This window comes from Triticum aestivum, chromosome 1A (genome assembly GCF_018294505.1).
Source record: "Triticum aestivum cultivar Chinese Spring chromosome 1A, IWGSC CS RefSeq v2.1, whole genome shotgun sequence".
In the NCBI taxonomy this organism is placed as follows: Eukaryota; Viridiplantae; Streptophyta; class Magnoliopsida; order Poales; family Poaceae; genus Triticum; species Triticum aestivum.
Genome location: NC_057794.1, coordinates 110,624,305 through 110,647,453, shown reverse-complemented (window position 1 = coordinate 110,647,453; position 23,149 = coordinate 110,624,305). Strand labels below are relative to the sequence as shown.

Here is a 23,149-nt window from a genome sequence, read left to right as displayed (position 1 = left end):
GGCATGCGCTTGGATGTGCAGTCGCGTTCAACAAGATGCAATCAAAACGAGTCTTGCCAAGCGCCTGGTGTGGCCGATGGAGATAGTGGAGTTCCGTTTGAGAGGCCTCCAATCCCCGGACGGTTTCCCCTTCTCCATCGTTTAAAAATGCAAACACGCACGCGCGGCTGCTTCTAGTAGATCCTTAAAGTAAAGCGAATTATGTCCATTAATCAATTCCCTGTCGCTGCCGACGTACATTGCCTACAAAACGAACCACACAGCTCCACACAAATCGCAGCACCCAAGGATAGCAGCAGACACGCACATACAGGAGATACGATGGGCCAATTTTCGCGGTTTCTCGTGGCGGTGGCGGTGGCGCTTCTCCCCGTCATCGGCGCCGCCGGCGGCGGTGGCGCCCGCGACCGCGGGACGCGCTACGCTGGCGTCTTCAGCTTCGGCGACTCGCTCATCGACACCGGGAACTCGCTACGTCTCGCGGCCACCCGCAAGGGCCCCTCCAGCCGACCGCCCTACGGCGAGACCTTCTTCCGGCGCCCCACTGGCCGGGCGTCGGACGGCCGCCTCGTCGTCGACTTCATCGGTGACCACTAACCACCAATTAAACCAACAGTTTCAATATGGTAGTGCATTGATAGGCTCACGTAGACGTTGATCTTCTTGGTGGAGCAGCTGAGGCGCTGGGGGTACCGCACCCGACGCCCTACCTCGCCGGCAAGAGCGCTGAGGATTTTCGGCGCGGCGTGAACTTCGCCGTCGGTGGAGCGACGGCGCTTGGCCCGGATTTCTTTGAGAGCAGAGGGCTTAAGCCGTTCGTGCCTGTCTCCTTCACAAACCAAGCCACCTGGTTGGCTGGTTCAAGAACGTTTTGCAGCTTCTTGCCTCAGTTCGCAGTAAGTAAACCCTACGTCCAGCTTGATTTCTACTAGTACTCTATTTTATCAATATATTTATTTATTTATTTAATTACACGTGCGTTATATCTTTTCTAGCGATTTTTTGAGGAAAAACACGTGTGTCGTACCAGTATCTTTATTATTGTGAGGAATGACAGTACAGGGCTGCATGCATGCATGGTGTTGTGTAAAGGGCCTCCCTTTGCGAAGAACGCATGGCTGGTCGATTTGATAATCTTCTCTTTTCCATGGTGCGTGCATCGTCACCTTGTAATAACAGACCGTACGAGGATCATGGCGAGCTCGCTCTTCATCGTCGGCGAGATTGGAGTAAACGATTACCTCGTCGCCTTTGCCGGGAACACCACCGTCGAGGAGGCGCGGGCCTTCGTGCCGCACATCGTCGGCGCCGTCCGTTCAGTCGTGACCGTAAGCTAGCCCACTCCCACGGTCAGTTCTTACCAGTGAGTCAAATAAAGCTGTGCTCCATTCCAACAGTACATGAGAATGCTTGCAGGAGGTGATCGCCGCCGGAGCGAGGACCGTGCTGGTTCCGGGGATGATACCGCTCGGCTGCGAGCCACAGCTTCTCGCCCTCGACCAAAGCAGCGACCACGACCCGGCGTCCGGCTGCATCAAGCCACTCAACGACCTCGCCGAGCTGCACAACCGCGCGCTAAACGGCATGCTCCGAGAGCTCCGGCGAGCCAACCCGCGGACGGCCATCCTCTACGCCGACCTCTACGGCGCCGTCGCCGACCTCATCGCGTCGCCCCGGAAATACGGTACGCATGCATGCGCCAGCAATCATCAGCCACCGGCTAATCATCAGCTTTCTCCTGACCTCGTCTTCTCCGTCGATCTCAGGGTTTAGGGACAAGCCGCTGGCGGCGTGCTGCGGCGGGAGCGGCGCGTACAACTTCAACATGACGGCGTTCTGCGGCGCGGCCGGGACGGCGGCGTGCGCCGACCCGTCCGAGTACGTGTCCTGGGATGGGGTGCACTTCACGGAGGCCGCCAATAGGCACACGGCCTGCGCCACGTTGAAGGCCAACTCGCCTGCTTTGCTCGACTCGTGGACGGCGGAGGCGAGACGAAGGATTGGGTGCACCTAAGCCTAGGTCTAACTAAGACAGCGACAAAGGGAGTAGAGCAGTTCCGGCTAAATTAATCCTTGGTGCACGTGGACGCTCACCTGCAAAGGCATCTTTTTTTTAACACAGTTCAGAGGCAAGCGCTCATATACATGCACATACACACATCTCTATGAACGAACACATGCATATCCTATCCATATGAACACCTTCGAAAGACTGAGCCGGCATATTATCTTGAAATTTACGAACTCACCATAACCATCTCGTCGTCGAAGGGAACGTCTCCTCCCACTGAATGCGCATCGCCAAAAATCTTGAAATAAATTCAGAAATAAATGCGAGTATCAGGATTTAAACCCCGCTGAGCTGAGGATTCTACAGTCCCTCTAACCATCCAACCACAGGTTGATTCGCACCTGCAAAGGCATCTAACTAAACTTTTTGACTAGGCAGGCTGCTCGTGCTACCGTGTCCGGTCCATTTGTAAAAGAAAACGCGTTTCAATTAGATGCACACCGTGATTGTTTGAAGGAATTGAGAAATTTAGTGATCGCGCTTTATAAAGCTATAAGTTTCTTTGAAAAAAAGTTGATTTTAAAATTGTTCCTGAATTTTTAAACTGTTCATAGAATTTAAAAAACAACCATGTCCTAAAAAGATGTTCCTGGATTTTAAAAATTATAATGAAATCTATAAATATTCCTAAATTTGAGAAGATGGTCCCATATTTTTAAAATGTTTGTGAATTTTAAAGATGACCCCTAAATTTTAAAAAGTGTTTTGACCGGTTCTCATAGATATTGAGCCTTTTTGTAAGAAACACTTATAACTATATTCATACTCAATGTTTACACGTACACTGCTTTGGATCAATGATTCAAGAAATTATAAAATAAACTGTACGACCAATAATTACAATGACATCTTTTGCAAGCAACTTCTCCGCATTATCAACTTTTGCAAGACAAAAACTGCCAAACTTCAGTAAAAAAACTATAAGTGGACTCGAGGAGCGATATTGACACTCGTTCACTTGCATAAACTTGATAGGTTTTTGAACCCGCTCAAAATAAAAACTTGATAGGTTTCTGAAAGTCTCTTAAGTCGTTCATACAAAAAGATGAGAAGCTGTGAGTGAAAGAAATATGCCCTAGAGGCAATAATAAAGTTGTTATTTTATATTTCCTTATTTGTGATAAAGGTTTATTATTCATGCTAGAATTGTATTGATCAGAAACCTAAATACATGTGTGAATACATAAACAAATACCATGTCCCTACTAAGCCTCTACTACACTAGCTCATTGATAAAAAATGGTTAAGGTTTCCTGACCATAGACATGAGTTGTCATTTGATAACGGAATCACATCATTAGGAGAATGATGTGATGGACAAGACCCATTCGTTAGCTTAGCATATTGATCGTTTAGTTTATTGCTATTGCTTGCTTCATGTCAAATACATATTACTTCGACTATGAGATTATGCAACGACTCCCGGATGCCGGAGGAATACCTTGTGTGCTATCAAACGTCACAACATAACTGGGTGATCATAAAGATGCTCTACATGTATCTCCGAAGGTATTTATTAAGTTAGCATAGATCGAGATTAGGATTTGTCACTCCGAGTATCGGAGAGGTATCTCTGGGCTCTCTCGGTAATACACATCATAAGCTTGTAAGCAAATGACTGTGGAGTTAGTCATGAGATGATGTATTACGGAATGAGTAAAGAGACTTGCCGGTAACGAGATTGAACTAGGTACCGACGATCGAATCTCGCGCAACTAGCATACCGATGGACAAAGGGAATTACGTATGTTGTCATAACGGTTCGACCGATAAAGATCTTCGTAGAATATGTAGGGGCTAATATGGGCATCCAGGTTCCACTATTGGTTATTAGCCAGAGAGGTGTCTCGGTCATGTCTACATAGTTCTCGAACCCATAGGGTCTGCACGCTTAACGTTCGTTGATGATATAATGTTATATGAGTTATGTGATTTGATGACCAAATGTTGTTCGGAATCCTGGATGAGATCACGGACATGATGAGGAGTCTCGAAATGGTTGAGAGGTAAAGATTGATATATAGGACGATGCTATTCAGACAACAGAAGTGTTTTGGAGGGTACCGTGTACTTATCGGGTCACCGGAAAAGAGTTTCGGGCACCCCCGGCAAAGATATGGGCCTTATGGGCCAAGAGATGGAACACACCAGCCCACAAGAGGCTGGCGCGCCCCTATAGGGGCCGGCCCTATGAGAAGGAGAAGGAAAGAGGGGAGGGAAAGGAAAGTGTGGAGTAGGACTCCACCTTCCTTCCCTCTCCCCTCCTCCTTCCTTCCCCCTTCTTCATACAAGGAAAGGGGGCGCGGGGGGGGGGGGGGGGGCAGGAGCCCTAGGTCCGGCGGCCAGCCCCTTGGGGCACGCCCTAGCCGCCCTAGGATGCCTCCTCTCCCCTCCCACCTATATATATATATATGTATATATATGTATATATATGTGTGTGTGGGGGGGGGGAGGGGGCGCCACACAAGAACACAACATTGTCTTAGCCGTGTGTGGTGCCCCCGTCCACCGTTTACTCCCTCGATCATATTTTTGTAGTGCTTAGGCGAAGCCCTGCGGAGATCACTTCACCATTACCGTCACCACGCCGCCGTGCTGTCGGAACTCATCTACTACCTCGCCGTCTTGCTGGATCAAGAAGGCGGAGGACGTCACCGAGCTAAACGCAGAACACGGAGGTGTCGTGCGTTCGGTACTTGATCGGTTGGAGCGCGAAGAAGTTTGACTACATCAACAACATTGTTGAATGCTTCCATTTACGGTCTACGAGGGTACGTAGACACACTCTCCCTCCTCGTTGCTATGCATCTCCATGGATAGATCATTGCGTGAGCATAGATTTTTTTTTGTTTTCCATGCAACATTTCCCAACAATGGCATCATGAGCCAGGTCTATGCGTAGGTGATATGCACAAGTAGAACACAAAGAGTTGTGGGCGGTGATGGTCATACTGCTTACCACCAACATCTTATTTTGATTCGACGGTATTGTGGGATAAAGCGGTCCGGACCAACCTTACATGTCCACGCACATGAGACCGGTTGCACCGACTGACATGCAACTAGTTTTGTATAAAGGTGGCTGGCGGGTGTCTGTTTCTCCTACTTTAGTTGAATCGAATTTGACTGTGGCCGGTCCTTGAAGAAGGTTAAAACAGCAAACTTGATGAATCACCATTGTGGTTTTATGTGTAGGTAAGAACGGTTCTTGCTAGAAGCCCGTAGCAGCCACGTAAAACTTGCAACAACAAAGTAGAGGACGTCTAACTTGTTTTCCAGGGCATGTTGTGATGTGATATGGTCAAGATATGATGTGATATATGTTGATGTATGAGATGATCATATTTTTTAATATCGACAACTGACAAGAGACTTAGGGTTGTCTCTTTATTGTATGAAGTGCAAGCACCATGTATTGCTTTACTTTATCACTATGCGTTAGCGATAGTTGTAGAAGCAATAGTTGGCGTGACGACCTCGACGCAATGACGCTACGATGGAGATCAAGGTGTCAAGCCGGTGACGAGGATATCATGACACTGCTTTGGAGATAGAGATCAAAAGCACAAGATGATGATGGCCATATCATGTCACATATTTTGATTGAATGTGATGTTTATCTTTTATGTATCTTATTTTGCTTAGAATGAAAGTAGCATTATAAGATAATCCCTTCACTTCATTTCAATATAAACGCGTTCTCCCTGAGTATGCACCGTTGCTATAGTTCGTCGTTTCAAGACACCACGTGATGATCGGGTGTGATAGACTCTACGTTCACATACAACGGGTGTAAGAAAGTTTTGCACATGCAGAATACTTGGGTTAACCTTGACGGGCCTAGCATGTACATACATGGTCTTGGAACACTGGAGACCGAAAGGTCGAACATGAGTCATATAGTAGATATGATCAACATAGAGATGTTCACCATTGATGACTACCCCATCTCACGTGATGATCGGACATGGGTTAGTTGATTTGGCATGTATCACTTAGATAAACTTGAGGGATGTTTATTTAAGTGGGAGTTCATTAGTAATTTCATTAATTGAACTTAATTTATCATGAACTTAGTCTTAATAGTTTTGCATATCTATGTTGTAGATCAATAGCTCGCGATATAGATCCCCTTTTTTGATATGTTTCTAGAGAAAACTAAGTTGAAAGATGATAGTAGCAATGATGCGGACTAGGTCCGTGATCTGAGGATTATCCTCATTGCTGCACAAACGAATTATGTCCTTTATGCACCGCTAGGTGACATACCTATTGCAGGAGCTGATGCAGACGTTATGAAATGTTTGACAAGCTCGATATGATGACTACTTGATAGTTTAGTGCGCCATGCTTTACGGCTTAGAATCAGAGCTTTAAAGACGTTTTGAACGCCATGAAACATATGAGATGTTCCAAGAGGTAAATTTTGTATTTCAGACTTATGCCCGTATTGAGAGGTATGAGACCTCTGACAAGTACTTTGCCTACAAGATAGAGGGGAATAGCTCAGCTAGTGAACATGTGCTCAGATTGTCTTGATACTACAATCGCTTGAATCAAGTGGGAGTTAATCTTCCAGATAAGATAGTGATTGACAAAGTTCTCTAGCCACTATCACCAAGCTACTAGAACTTCGTGATGAACTATAATATGCAAGGGATGGCGAAAACGGTTCCCGAGCTCTTCGCGATGCTGAAATCGGTGAAGGTGGAAATCAAGAAAGAGCATCAAGTGTTGATGGTTAGCAAGACCACTAGTTTTAAGAAAAGGGTGAGGCAATGAAAGGGAACCTCAAGAATAATGGCAAGCAAGTTCTAGCTCCCATGAAGAAGCCCAAAGTTTGATCCAAGCCTGAAACTGAATGCTTCTACTGCAAAGGGAATGGTCACTGGAAGCAAAACTGCCCCAAATACTTGGCGGATAAGAAGGATGGCAAAGTGAACAAAGGTATATTTGATATACATGTTATTGATGTGTACTTTACTAGTGTTCGTAGCAACCCCTTGGTATTTGATACCGGTTCAGTTGCTAAGATTAGTAACTCGAAACAGGAGTTGCAAAACAAATAGAGACTAGTTAAGTGAGAGGGACGATGTGTGTTGGAAGTGATTCCAAGGTTGATATGATCACCATCAAACACTCCCTCTACCTTCGGGATTAGTGTTGAACCCCAATAAATGTTATTTGGTGTTTGCGTTGAGCATGAATATGATTAGAACATGTTCATTACAATATGGTTATTCATTTAAGTTAGAGAATAATAGTTGTTCTATTTACATGAATAAAACCTTCTGCTACTTCTTGAGCTTGCATTGGTTTCCCCTTGAAGAGGGAAGGGTGATGATGCAAACTAGAGATAAGTATTTCCCTCAGTTTGAGAACCAAGGTATCAATCCAGTAGGAGACCACACACAAATCACCGAATACCTGCACAAACAATCAAACAACTTGCACCCAACGCGATAAAGGGGTTGTCAATCCCTTCACAGTTACTTGCAAAAGTGAGATCTGATAGAGATAGATAAACGATAATGTAAATATTTTTGGTTTATAGATCGGAAAGTAAAAGATTGCAAAAAGAGTTGATCGGAAACTTATAATGTAGATTAGAAACTAATATGATGGAAAATAAACCCGGGGGCCATATGTTTCACTAAAGGCTTCTCTCAAGATAGAAAATAATACGGTGGGTGAACAAATTACTGCCGAGCATTGATAGAAAAGCGCAAAGTTATGACGATATCGAAGGCAATGATCATGAATATAGGCATCACATCCATATCAAGTAGACCGAAATGATTCTGCACATACTACTATTACTCCACACATCGACCGCTATCCAGCATGCATCTAGAGTATTAAGTTCATAACACTACAAAAAAAATACACTTTCGTGATGATACATGTTTGTCACAGTAGGTCGCATTTTTTGTCATGCATGTACATCCATGACAATTTTATGACAGAATCAAGATAGTCTCTGTGCTGTCGTAGAAGTGTTCCATGACATTACCAAAATTATGATCACGGAAATGTCCACTTCCATGATGATAAATCACGCGTCATAGAAGTGCTTTCGTCAAGGGTGACCGACACGTGGCATCCACCATAACGGAACACCGTTAAGCTATCGGGTCCGGTTTTGGATCTGATAACCCGCTAACAGCCCCGACCAATGGGGATTTTCCACGTGTAAAATCATATTTGGCTGGAGGAAACACGTGTCGGCTCACCGTTGGGACAAATGTCATCCACTCATTGGACAGAAGGCGCCTATGATATGTCGACACGTGGCACGGCCCAACAGAGGCCCATTCCTGTGAAAAGGCCGGTCCATTTGACTTGGTCAAAAGGTGGTGGGCCGGCCCACGGAAAGCCTGTTAATGTCATGTTCGCATATAGCCCATTTACAGCCCGCTAACCCAGGGCCCGTTACGACCTATCTGAATTAGGCCCAGTAGCGTCATCTAGGTCGTCCAATATGATTCCAGCCCATTTTAAGTTCCGGCCCATGTATGGCCCATGACATCTTTCGGCCCAGATGAGGCCCTTTGTAACTCTTGGCCCATTAACGGTCCGTGGTGAAACTGGCCCGTAATGAACAGTGTATCACTTTATACCCATTAACGGCCCATTAATCCATTGGGCCGTTTGCAGCCCATGTTATATTTCGGCCTTCTCAGGGCCCATTTATTCTTGGGCTCATTTCCAGCATTCGGTTACTTACGACCCGTTACTGCCATTTTCTGCTTGTGGGCCAAATTCAACCCGTGGTTACAGTTGTCCCGTTTGTGGCCCATTAATACGTTGGGCCGTTTTCACAGCGTCATCAAATACGGCCTATTAACGACGGCCCGTTATGGTCGGCCCATGAACAGACGACTCCAACTCTAGCCCATTTACGACCATAATGCGGTCTGTTTTGGGCCCATGTTTGGCCAATCGATCATACGACCCGTCTAAGGCCCATTGATGATACGGGCCATAGAAGGCCCATTGTTTCTACGACCCGTAGAAGGCCCATTGTTTCTACGGACCATAGAAGGCCCATTGTTTCTACAGCCCGTAGGAAGCCCAGTGTAACTACAGTAAATATGTAGCCCATGGCCTGTTAAAGGCGGGAAACTACTATAGGTTTAGACCTGCTAATGGCCCAAGATGATTATAGGCCCACGTTTTGGCCCATATGAGTAACGAGCCGGCCTGAAGACCGACAACACTGAGATCCACTGAACCTTCCGGCCTAAATTATAGCATACCGACCAAAGAATAAACCTAGACTATACAACAAAGAAATTATAGAATATTAGGAATCAAAGTTCGCTACCCAGTGATAATAAAGTGCAACATGACCGCGGATTACATACACTGGGCATCAAAGGTCGCCACCAGTGCATATAAACGCGCCGACAAAAGAATATACGAAACTGAGAGCACTTCAGAAGGCACTAGATCTGGCAAGCTTGGGCCCCGCAAGCAGACGAACAAGCTGATGAGACCTTAGTTGTGTCAACGATAGATGCTTCATCCCTAGTTGTATGGCACCATAGTGCGCAGGTAGTCCCCTGACATCTTCATTACATCTTTGACTTCAAGTTGGAGCTGAGCTGAAGCAAGCCTTTCCACTTTAAGTTGAGACTGAAGAAGTCAAACTGATTGAGGCAGCGACTACACAGAGGTTGTCTCACAGCTGCTGGTGAGTAGCTTCAACTCACTATCTTCATCAAGGCAGGACCTTGGGGTCATCTCGCTGTCCTCAAGATGGTTTGGCTCACTATCTTTACTAAAGTTCTGCCTGGCATAAGAGATACGACTCTGAAAGAGAAACAAGGAGACACGTAACAGGTTTCACAATTATATAAGCAAATAAATGGATCTGTTCTGCATAAGGAACATGTTTTTACAACTACAATTTGAAACTGGTAGTTGTCGCAAACATCCAATCAGATGTAAACAGCAGTGGAGGAAATGATGCCTATCCAAATCTATACTAGAACAAAGTTTGAAGGCTTGAGAAGGATGAACTTACATTACATGTTAACACGGGCTGGACAAAGCCCTTCTCCATGTTGATGGAAAGATAATTCAATAATTCCCCAAATAAAATTCTTTATAAGCGTTGCCATTATTCTACATTTTGCAAAGAGCAAATATAGATCAAATAATATTGGAAGAAATAAAGGATAATGAAGCTCAGGTGCAGACCGATGATACATAATCAAATAGCAATTAATTAAGTACAACGTTACAAGGCAAAAGGTACTGACAAGAGGAATGCAGACATCAACGTGTGTAGTGGCATTGGCTTTATTCAACATTTTGGTAAGAGTAAATGTAGATATGATAATTTGGAGAAAGTGGAGGGCAGGGCAGATAAGATGCAGAGTAATGCTAGACAATCAACTATCTCGTGATGCATGTACAGTAATACCACCACCGTCCGTTATTAGTTGTCGCTCAAATGGATGTATCTAGCACTATTAAGTTCTAAATACATCCAATTGATCAACAATTAATTTGATATAGAGGGATTACATGACAACAGGTACTTACATGAGCAATCCAAAACTTCATAACCATTGTGTTAATTCTACATTTATCTAAGAGTAAATATAGATCTTATAATTTCAAGAAAAGGAAGTATAAAGAAGCGAACATTTATAGTGATGCTACATAATCAAACAACAATGAGTGTAAGTATGCTGACAAAGGGCAAGAGGTACTGACAAGGGCAATACAGAGCCCAGTATTGTCGTGAGATCCTATGATCCTTTGAGCAAGGAGATTCATTTGAAATTAGTTTTCATACAAGAGAGAAGGTAAGGCACATGCATAAATTTAGGAGTTCAAATTTTGAATTGATACCATAGACAGTACCTAACGCTGGGCTGTCAGCGGTTCTAATAGGGGTTTGGCCACTGGAGTAGGGGTAAAGTCTGTTACAGTTGGGCCCGTGTTTTCTGTGGCTGCTGATCTATCTGATTTAACATGTATCACTACCTTTTCCAAATACCTAGTTTTTACTCCTTTAGGATCTGCAATCACCCTCTTCCTTTTGGACATCTATTACGAAAGAACAACATTTGACTGGAAAACATAGTATGACGACACATGGAATAGGTACAGAAAATGGATAGGTGTGGCATATACTCATATATGATGCTTAAACTAAGCAGATGGTGTAACAAAGTAGAAGTAATGCAAGAGGTCAGATGCAAAATATGTGCGACCAATAAAACCTTGCCAAGTTAGAGCATGCACCTTGATGGGTGAATAAGACATGCCATCCTCCACCATGCCAAGTTTGTTAGCCAGTGGATCATTCCGCGATATTCCTCTCGTGCGCCCATTCTCATATTCATTTTGATAATGTTCAATACCTGACATGCATGAAAACATAAAAACAAGTGATATTATCTTTGTAATGCAGAAGTGATTCTAATCCAATACTTCCTCCCTGTAAACCCCTTTGTGCTATCTCTGCAATTCTTCTAAGAGGTGCCATGCATGCTGTAATTTGGTGTGTGCATTAATATAATGTGGCCTACTACTCAAAATATGAGAGCTCCAGAAGTGATGATACTTCGCAGATGACAGCTTCAACATATAGTAAAGAAGAACAAGTCGACCTGACCTGACAGATTCAAAATATACTAAGGGGGAATAACTTGACCTGACCAGTCGACCGCAAGAGAAGAGGATCATCTTAAAGAAGAGCAGAAGAGCAAGCAGATTGAAGATATTACAAGTCTTTCTATACAATGTCGGTTGGCCACCCATGATGAACCAGAGCGCACATAGAAATACTATTCCTTCTGGTCTCTCCATATGTGGCTCACATGCATTTCGAAACTAAAGTAGGAACATTTAGCTGACCAATTAAACATCTCTCAGTTTTACTAATATCAACATAATATCATATTTGAATTTGTACAACTAAGCTTGTTTAGCTCGATGGGTGGAGCAATGCTATTAAGACACGAACCACGTAGGCTGATCGTAGTCATCATAAAATGGGGAAACCGTAAACATGATGAGTATAGTGTTGACCGTGGCAGTGGGATGGCAGATCTGAAGCTGCAAACCGCGCAAAGGGTAGTAAGCAACCGATATTTGCTTTGAAATAACAACTAAGATTTGGTATGAACAAGAAAGTACAGTCAACAAGTGACAAAGAAATGCAATTCTGCTATCTCTCTATATGTCGCGACATGCATTTGGAAACTCAAGTGGGACCTTTAGCTAACCAATTAAATGTGTCTGTTAACTAATATCCGTATCATATCACAATCATATTTGAACAACTAAGCTTTGGAATTTTGAGTGTTGTGTTGTTTAGCTTGAAGGGTGGAGTAATGCTAGTATGATAGAAAGCACCTACGCAGATCATAGTAGAGTAGATAAAGGGGGAAAACCCTAAGCATCAAGAGTAAAATCAGGAAAGTGGAACTAGCTGGACCAATGGGTGGCACACATGCTTTTCGAAACGAATATAGGAACATTACGTGACCAATTAAATGGTCTCTGTTTTAGTAATATGTGCATCATATCAAATTCGTATTTCAACATGTAAGCTTTGGAATTATGAGTGGCATGTTGTTTCGCTTGATGTGTTGAGGTCTTGAGGAGCAGTGCTAGCACGACACGAAGCAAGGAAGCACCTACGATGATGGTAGTGAATATAAAGGGGGAAACCATAAGCTTTACGACTATAGTGACCGTGACATGGCGGATCTGAAGGTGCAAACCGGACAAAGCTACTTCGCAACCAATGTTTGCATTCAACTAGCCACTACGATTTGGTACGGACAAGAAAAGTAAAGTAAACAATTTAAGATCTATTTTCCGGGGGAGATCAATAACTTAAGCACATATGGAAGAGTACCACCTCTCTTCCGACGCCGTGTATGCCCCTGCTGATACGTTGAGGGTGCTGCAGGTGCGATGGCTGTCGGCGGCGGGGAAGAAGACTTTAGATGGCAGACGGACGGGTTGGGGGATAAATCTTGTTGCTGTGGACGAGGAGGTCGTAGGAGCGGCAACGACAAAGTGGATGACGGCGCCGATGAAGCGAGACGACGCGATGCAATGATCTTGGTCCGGCGCCGTGGATGAGAGATGTCCATCTCTTGCAGTGGATGACGGGGTAGGGGTAGCGGCTCCGACAAGGTGGAGGATGGGGTGGCGGACGGAGGAGGCTGGCCGCAGTGGGGAGGTTGTCGTGGCGCCGATGGTGCATGAACGGGGAAATGGAGGAGGAGGGGGGATCTCAAACTTTGGGACGCACTTGTCTGAAATGTGGGAAAGTTACGAACTTATCCCCCGTTTAAAATTTCGGACATCACGTTAGTTGGGGATAGGACGGTAATCTCGCACCTCCCAAATATTTGCTGGTAATGATTTCGGGCAAGGAGAGGGTGTTTTTCCGCACACGGTTGGCGCCCATGGTGTATGAACGGGGCTGACAGGTAGGACGGTTGTGTCACGTCTGAGGGAAGTTACACATCTGCCCCTATTTAAAATATTAGCCTACATCGATTTCGGACGAGGAGGGTTTGTTTTGCCGCCCACCGTGGATGAATGGGGAAATGGAGGGAGAGACACATGTCTTTCAGACGAGCTTGAATCAAATGTGTTTTGCCGCCCACGTTTGGCGCCCACCGTGTCTGAATGGGCTCAGAGGCCATCGCGTCACGTCTGATTGAAGTTACTAGTCTACCCCTATCGACAAGTGTAAATCCGGTCGATAAGGATGTCAAGTGTCAGGGGTAGACAGTAATTTCCATCTCGCAAACACTTGCTTTGGGCAGCCCACAAATGATAGTGGGTGTTTAGCCGCTTCATTCAAAACTTGGGAGAATTAGCATTCATGTTTGCCCTGGGCCCTGGCAACTAAATCCAAATCCAATTTTTATTCGATTACAAATATCCACAGATAATTCTACGTTTTGTTATTTATTTATTCGAAACCACAACAAAAATTTATTCCACCTATATATATGATTATGATTTAGAAATGTCGTGATCTTCGAATTTAGTAGGTTGGATACACTTTGAGTCAAACAGTTATTTCATCCAATACAATATGCTCACATGAAAAATATTTCACCTTATGTCAATCATACAAGTACTGAGGATTACCTCGCCTAAAAAATTTGGATCATTACAACACATGGACAACATAGGGGGTCTTACAACATAATCCATTCAGAGACATGACACAACATGCAAGTACAATAATCTAATGACAATTTCAACTGCTATCTAAAGAAGAACTGGGATTACCCTGGGCTTCAGATAGCAGAAGCAGCAGGACCTCCTCCGTCTTCAAATGCAACATTCTTACTTCCTCCAATTCTTGGGTTGCTTGCATAATGCGTGCAGCTAATTGCATAATTTCCAGCTTCAAGATCGAGATTACCTCATTCATGGCAGCCACACCATCTCTTTCTGCCTCTAGTAGAGCCTCAAGAACTATAATATCTGTGCTCAGACTGCTGTCCGGCCGTGTTGCCTCCAAACTGCTACCATCTGGTAACATGGATGGCACACTGCTTCCATAAATAGATTCTGGGGTTGTACATTGTGTCCTAGTGTGAACGGCATCCTAAAAGGTTTTCGCTAGACATAAGTAAAAGATAGTTATCGCATGATCCAGGCAGTAAGCTTACATGGTAAATGACATACGAATTATTTCCGAGCATGGCAAGCTATATTTAAATGGTTCGAAGCAGCATCAGCCGAAAAGAAATTAAAATGGTAAGATGAAACTAGGGATGTAATTAGCAAATAAACAACATCCGCCAGTCCCATCTAGTTAGTTTTTGCTAGCTCCCTGGTTCATTTTCCTCAAAAAACAAAAACTCTTTTGAACTATCATACCACTAGTGGACTTTAATCGGGATTAAACAGGACCCAGTTGACATCCCTAGTTGAAAGGGAGTGTACCACCGCTATATTTAAGTTGCCAAGGCATCTAAGCAGTTGAAATAATCTGAGAAAGCACTTAACAGTGTGGCCTCATATAAACTATGAAGACAATCTTGTGATGAAGTTCAGAGGAAAAGTTAAGGGCTCAAATGAACTAGGCATGCATTTTACGATAGTACATCAGGCACTAATGACATATTGGCCAACTCAGGTATATCATAACAAGTAACAAACAAGCATTCGAATCAAGCAATACAGCAAAGCAGACAACTGAACTATTTGTTATTCTGTAGGATTATAGGTTGAGGGCACAAGCTAAGAAAGCAGCCCACACGCATTACATTTCACATGTACTAAAACACACTGGCTTACCATATGTTGCTGTGAAGCCTCGCTGCTGTTGCAATGTTCTTTGAAGATATCGTCAGCATCCCATGGTTGGAAATCTACTTGTTGTAGTTTATTCTGCACCCTCTATTTAGGTAAAATTAATTTTACTCGCATGCACTGGTTCGAATTGATCATCAATGGTTCATCTAAACTAATGAAAGAAGGGTGTGTGCATACACGACAATATATCTGCTTCCCTCTATTTTTATGCTTGTTCGAGGTGCCAGCCCCAAAAGAACAAATATTTTGCTTGATGGGGTTGGCAGCTCCCTAATTAATAGAAGCATCAAATTAGTCATGCAACTTGGGAAGATCAAGAACACACAAAAAAGTAATGAACAGAGGCTCGTAGCAGTGATGTAATAGCTAGCATCAGAAAATGTAGGGTAAAACGAACAAAAACCAGCGGAACCACATGCTAGTTTGCTGATGTGTAATTAAGCATAGAGAACATGAAGCAGTCTGATGGAACTAATAGGTGGCATCAGAACAACACCATTATTCATAAATATAGCATGAAAGAAGTAAAATAGTAGGTAGTGATATCTAGGAAGTACAGTAATACTTAGGACAAAACTAAAGCATATTAACTATATGTGCACTGGTATGTAATTTAGCACATGTAACATGTTCACTGCCAGAAGTATGGCCCTACAGGTGCAAACAGAATAACGCGTGAAAAACTGAATGATGCCCTGAAGAAATTCAAAGGTGCGGTGCTTATGCTAACAAAGTGAACGTAGGCGCCGACCGTTGGATAATAGTACCTGATTCTCGGCGACGTATGGGTATCATTGGCATACATGATAGCTAAAGATCGTCGATGGTGCTCGTGTTGCGGTTGAGTTTGGGCCGGTTGTCGCCGTCGCTGAAGCGGCTCCAGTGCTACGGTTGCGGCGCCTGTCGACATACAAGAAAGCTCATCTGTGGTAAGTGAACAGTTGCACGATAAAGAGAAAAACCGAAGGAGTACAGATCAAAATAACCTGATGAGGCTGCGACGTCGGTAAAGCAGTGCTGGTGGAGTTGAATATGGCGTCCGTGGAGCGGGTCCAGTGCAGTGGACGAAGGCTTCGGCGGGCGCGTTGTACAGTGCTTTCGGTGAGGCGGATCTGTTGCGGCGGACGAGGGCTTGTATAAAGGGCTAGCAAAGGGACGGACGAGGGAGTCAGTGAAGGGCCTACACTGTGGTGGACGAGGGAGTCAGTGAAGGGCCTACACTGTGGTGGACGAGGGCACCGGTTAAGCAGATCCGGTGCGGTGGACCATGATGGCGGTCAAGGAGATCTGGAGCGGTGTACAAGCTAGTCGCTGAAGCGGCTCCGGTGAAGTGGTGAGTTGGCAGTTGGGGGTTCCAAGGTACGGAAGGTAGATCCATCGGGGTGTGAGGTCCACCACTGCGGTGGAGGACTAGATTCGGTGGCTTGCCGTAGTTGGGGGGTCAGGGAGGGGAAGGGGAGGGGCTCTAGGGAAGAATGTTGGGGGCAAAGAGGGGAAAACAATGGAGTTACCAAAGCAGCCCTTTTCCGTTCATGTGGCAGGGGTAAAACAGGAATACCGCAGGGATAAACTTTCGAGCACGAGATATTTCGATGTGAGCGGGAAGTTTGAAAGCTTTTGCCGCCTAAAATTATATTCTGCTCTTGTACGGCCGACTATGATATCATGGCCGAGAATTTGTTTGTTTTGCACGCAAAAAAGTGCAAGTTTTGAAAATCAATGTCTCCAACTCGAAACTTAGATTGTCCATTCAATTCAAATATGGATCATTGAGCTACTACAAGGAAATACCATCATATGGTCCAATTCAAATGAAATTCCAAATGTGTTTATCCTAAATATGATGACAAAAGCAAAAATGTGTATGTGTATGAATAAAGTGGATGATTATAAAGTTTGAACATGCCCGTATGTGTATATCTCTAGGTTTGATATATGAATTTGAAATCACGAAATCCCGGCTTAAAAATGTACCTCCATTTAAATGAATTACAGAAGCTAATGATGGAGTCGAATTCCAAAATTCCAATCTTAGGTTTGTAATTCTGGTACATCAAAGTATATCACGCATGTACAAATTGATCAACCTTGAGTGCACACACTATTGACCACGTATATCTCAATTACGCTAAAGTTCCTCAAATATAGACACCTCACTCTTTATCTGAAGCAACCCCCCCTCGTTGCCCCCCCCCACACACACAGAGAGAAGTCATTCTCTCCCCCAAACACCAACACACGAGCACATTAACACCCCTCTCGCTTCTAAAGTCCGAACCCCAATATAGGTCTCTATCACTTTATCTCTTGGGCATGCACACATCTCTTCCCCCACTCTCTAGCTAGGTCTCCCGACATCTCTCTCTCCCAAGCACACGCACTATGTAGAGTGTTCTTTCCCATACACACAAAACGTCGCCCCCAAACGTCTATCTCCCTAGTTACGTGGTTCTCGCACACTCACCTCACACACCACCCCCACTGCAAAACAAGCACACTTTGTCTCCTTGTGCACCACTCTCCTCTTTCTATCTCTCCCACATGCGGACCCGCCCCAGCTCCTCCCTGTATACATATATGTCGTGACTCTTTCCATAGCTCCCTAATGTATCATCGTTCTCGATCTCGCACATTGTTCTCTACACCATCTATTCTAGATCTCTCATGAAGTCCCTATCACACACACGATGACTTGCTTCCCTTGCGTCTCCGTACATAGGCCAATTTCAAACAACATCAACATTGTCTCCCTATCTATACGCCATTTATGGACACAAACGCCCCCTCTCTTCCTATCTCTCTCTCTATCTATCTATCTATCTCTCTCTCTCTCACCCCTCTCCCACACACAATCGATGTCTCTTCCAAATAGTCTGCTCCCTCCACCCGCACCCATGTTATCCCGCTACTACACATGTCACACCATTCCCCTTCCCTTATACTAGGTTTACATCATTAGTGGTCTCTCTACTGCACATACACACACTCCCTATCACACACAAATGCGCGCACATACACACACAGACACGCACAAACACCCATTAATCTGGATCCTCATCTCTCCCCATGTCTGCATGTGTATCTCGCACACTCACTCTCTAATTATGTATATGTGTCTCCATGTTACACAACACAAAGCCCCATGTACATGTCTCTCTCTATCCTCCACACACATAGACACAAAGAATCTGTTATCATTGCCTCAGTCTCTAGACATATCACACACGCACGCACACACACTCTCTCTCTCTCTCTCTCTCTCTCTCTCTCTCTCTCTCTCTCTCTCTCTCGCAAACACGCTCAACAAGGGTTTCCCCGTGAATAACTTACCGTCTATTCATCAACAGTCGTGGTAGTACGGCGAACACGAGACGTGAAAAAGAATAAATCTACACGTGCTTAGACCACCTAGTATGACTACTAGGACTAGAGCAAGCCAAAAAGCGCGCCGCCGTCACCCCCTCCTTATCGGCGACGGGAAAACCTTTGTTTTACACAGTCGAGAAGTCATTGTGCTAAGGCCTCACATGCTGAGGCATTGAATAGAATGTAGATGCTAGTTTACGGAAACAAGTATTGATAATACATTTTTATCTCCATACTTATATTTCTTCTCTTATAAAAAACCGAGTTGGTGATGATGGTACGCATGCCATCTTGCAATATAGATCGTCCGATCTATATCTGACTGATGGAAATTAAACTAAAAGATACCCGCACCCCTCTCCACATTTGCAAACAAGGCCTTCCCTCGTTCATCATTATCTCCAACAACCTCATTGTTGAGCAATTAAGAAAGGAAGCCTCTGAAACAAGCTGGCCTAGTGGCCGCTGCCGGCATCATCAATCCCCATGCCTCCGCTCAGTCCGACCACCAATCACCACCACGCCCCACTCCTCTTCACCTTATCTCCTATTTCTCGAGATATCATTAGTTTTTACACATGGGATTACTCCCGCATGGGTCAATCACAAAGAGTGTTTTTATAAAAAAATGCATCTTGATGTTCTGTGCAATGCACGGATCTGCTAGTACTCCTACAGAAGACTAAGTTGGTGATGATGGTGTGTCTGCCATCCGTCGTTTGTGACCATTAGATCTACATCTAACGACTGTGAGGTAAGTTGTTGCCTTTTCTCACAAACATCCCACTTGTCTACCAATTTGCAGAAAAACCCATAATTAGTATCTTAAAACCAACCACATTCCTCCCTGACCTCACCAAAACAGCCCAAGGAATATAGTCTAATTGAAACATAATATATCTCTAGTGATATATGTATATCAAAATTAGAGTGTTATGTAGCAAGTTTGTGAATAAGCATTATTCTAATTATGATTCGTTGCAACGCACATGAACATTGCTAGTATTTCCAACCATGCATTTTTCCCCTGGTATTCCATAGTTTCGAGTTTTCCATCAAGATATTAGTCACTCATGGTTGATATTTACTTTCAATCATGTACACATATGCACTATGTAACTAGCCTTGCTTATTGGGTTCCAAAGCTTAACTTCCATTCCTACTTACGATATGTAGAGTATTTAACAACAAACTACCACTTTCAACCAGCCCTAGGAAGAATCTATTGTATAAAAAATAGCAAAAACATACCCAGCATTTCTTAATCCACGCCAAAAACTACTACCTACCGATTAGGTTAGTTTAAATCCATTTATGACAGGGTTGGCCCACACGTCCCTGCTGACGAGGCAGCTTAAACCAACACATTGTGTTTGACCGTTGACACGAGGAACCCACATCTGACCTTCTATCCTGTTATTCCCCCCTCAAATCATTATTTTTCCTGAACATTACTTCAAACAGTACTGACGCGTGTTTGTCGGTGGTGCTAGTGATGAGCGAGTTGGCCGTCGCTCCGCCGGACGGGCCGGACATCGCGCTGGCCTCCGCACGGGTTGGCAGGCTAGCCCGAGCGTGACTCACGAGCGAGCAAGCCGCCGCGCTGGCCTTAGCGCGGCGCGCGAGCAAGCCGCCGCGCCGCCGTGCCAATCTAGCTAGCAAACCTTGCAGACAAGCAGCTGGATGGAGCTATCTTGGCTAGCTAGCGACCGCGAGCGCCGGACGGAGCTGGCATCCAGGCTGCCGCAAGATGGGCTCCGCACCGTCGGCGGTTTTGACCTCGCCTTCTACTGGCGGCGGTAGCTGCGTCCCGTGGCCAAGGATGACTAGGTGGATGGGCCGGAGGTAGGAGGTCACTCGGGGATCTTTGTGCAGACTGACATGTAGGTCCCCCAAGTCATAACGCCCGGTCGAATAGAAGGCGTTGACTTAATGGGCGACATGGGCCCTGTTTCGATACTCTAAGTCAGAGGTTAGATTCTAACCCTGAACTAACTCTAACCAAAGTGGTGTTTGAATGGCAGGGTTAGATTGACAACAAATGTATCCAAATAGGGCCATGGGTTGAAACGTGCCTATAACAGCACTTTGTAGAGTAGTCGTTTCTTGGTAGGGATGGTTGGTAAGAGCATGTACAATGGTTGATAAGGTAGTCTTATCTTAACTCTGTCACGTATGCAAGTGGTAGTAGTTTCTTGGCATTATTAGTGGTTTCTTGCATTATTAGGTGTTTCTTGTAAGGCTACTCATAGTGGGGAGTATCATATGCTAGTAACATGCATATGATACTAGTGTATGATACTACCTCCATAGTGCATAGTATCATAAACTAGTATCATAGATGATCATATTTATTGCCATGCATGACACAAAGTAGCATAGCATTTAACATGATACGATATCTACCTATGTTACTCTAACACTCTCTCTTCTTTAATTATGTGCCACATAAGGATGTTTGCTAGTCCCAAGTGCATGTTACCACTTATGTTACCCCCACTATGGCCAGCCTAAGGAACAATGTACTACTAGTGACAAAAGGCGATTCTAGGTTGCGTTGTACTCCAACGAGTAGTACTACTGGTCGCGGGAGTGTATACCTCGTTTTGTGGGTTCGATCCCGGCCGAACGGATGGCGGTCTTTTTTAAAATAGTAACTTCACTGCGAGCCAATATTTTACACGGGTAGTTTGAGTTTTGAAGTCAAACGGATGTGTGGCACCACAATCTGGGTGCACTGGATAGCCTAGCCACGTGAATGGGTTTTCCTTCCCAGCATCTCGTGGCTCGCGTGCTCGCCCTAGCCGCACCTCGCTTGCAGCTTCCTCATCAGCTAGTAGCATATTTAAACTAGCGCCTCCCAATTAAGCCCGAGGAGCCGGAAAAGCCTGGCGGGGCATTGGGAAGTGTGCAATATGGCTTTGTATGTAAAGTGCTCTACTACTACTCTGTAGCTTGTGGCGTTGCATGCATGGACTTCACTCCATTATCGTCTCTACTATAAAAGAAATTCCTCTTGACGTGTTTTTTTTGAAACGGAGGCAAAAGCTTTGCTTCATCTCATTCATAAAGAAGGAACTACTAACAAAGTTCGACGAGATACATTACACCTCCACAAATGGAAGCGAAAAGCCTAGTCTCGCTGTATCAAATAACTCAAATGTTTTGCCTCCGCAGTAACCATAGCTGATAAACAGGCTGCAAGTGTGTGCGTGAGAGGAGCGGCTGAGTAGGCCAGCTACGTGAGAGGAGCGGCTGAATAGAGCACCAAGAGTACCCACTAGGCCACTACGCGGGTGTACTTTCCCTGCATTGATAGTACAACGATGGTTCTAGAGAACAGTAGTACCCTCCACTTCCAACTGTAGCTCCTTGGCCCTAAGATTCAAGAGTTCAAAACTGGTGCACTATACTAGAAGTACAGTACACAACACTAGTAGTACCCTCGCACTACTAGTTGAGAAAGTAGTACTAGTAATGCTACAGTACGAGTACGTACTCCTCCGTCACGTAATGTAAGACGTTTTTTGACACTAGTTGGCGTGTACAAAAATAGCAAAAACATACCCAAAATTTCTTAATCCACGCCAAAAACTACTAGCTAGTGCCAAAAATTTCTTACTAGTGCTATTATTTAGAGTATAATACAATCCCATAACGTCCCATAATGCTAGTACTAGTAGTAAATAATAGCCTCGCCCCTTCGCTTACTACGCCCTACAGTTGGAAGGGACAAGGCCATGCGGTTACTACGCTCTGATCTCCTCCTCTCTAGTTCCCCTCCCCCCGATGAGAAGGCAGTTCGTCGCTACTCACATGGATTCACCAAGCGGTTCTCCTCCTCGTCGGGGCAGGGAGACCTTGGACGACGATCCTCTAGGAGAAATCACACGCCGCTCCGACGTCCTCACCGCCACAAGACTCGGTGCTTCCTGCACCAACTATTTCAAGACGGTGCTTAAAATGGCTTGGGAAAAGGCCATGCTTGTTGGTCTTCCATGCGTCCTCGAGGAGAAGGTTCTTCTATGGGACAATCCTTCGAACAGTCCACTGCTCCCTGCCATGGTTGCATGTTGACTCTGCTAGAGTTGCCTATGTTGAGAGGTAGTCGGATTTTGTCCGATGAGCAGGTCAATAATGGAGTTTGATCATGTAGTACTTAGTTATTCCATTTCCATCCCGTAATTTCTCCGCTGCCCACCATCTTATATATAGGTCTAGGTCGGTGCCAACAAAGATTGGCTTGCATACCTCCAGTAGGATACCACCATCATTTTGCACAACATCCACAGCAGTGCGGTCGTTCCAGTAGACCCCTTCTCCACCATTGGGATCGGCCTTCCGGACTGGCTAGGCTTGAATACGTATGATGATGCCTACATGAGATTGAAG

General features: G+C 44.8%; 1 pseudogene; it reads left to right on the top strand.

Moving 5' to 3' along the window:
• Window positions 1-288: 288 nt before the first annotated feature.
• LOC123104836 (GDSL esterase/lipase At1g31550-like) lies at window positions 289-3,004 on the top strand (annotated as a pseudogene).
• Window positions 3,005-23,149: the final 20,145 nt, after the last annotated feature.